Source organism: Corvus brachyrhynchos, unplaced genomic scaffold (genome assembly GCF_000691975.1).
Source record: "Corvus brachyrhynchos isolate BGI_N302 unplaced genomic scaffold, ASM69197v1 scaffold11, whole genome shotgun sequence".
In the NCBI taxonomy this organism is placed as follows: domain Eukaryota; kingdom Metazoa; phylum Chordata; class Aves; order Passeriformes; family Corvidae; genus Corvus; species Corvus brachyrhynchos.
Window position 1 is genome coordinate 5029888 of NW_008236965.1, and position 212 is coordinate 5030099.

Below are 212 nucleotides of genomic sequence, written 5' to 3' on the forward strand. Positions count from 1 at the left end.
CCCCCCCTGCCTCAGGTTTCCCCTCAGAATCCCCTGCCATCCATCCCCCACGCCTTTTCCAGGCGTTCACTGCTCACACCGAAGTCTCCTACACAAACACCTGCCAAGGGCTCATTTTCCCCCCCTCACAAGGCGGTCCCGCTCCCCGGGTGCAGCAGTTCCCGCCAACCCCGACCCTCCCGGCCGTCGGCGTCCCCCACGTCCCGCCCCCT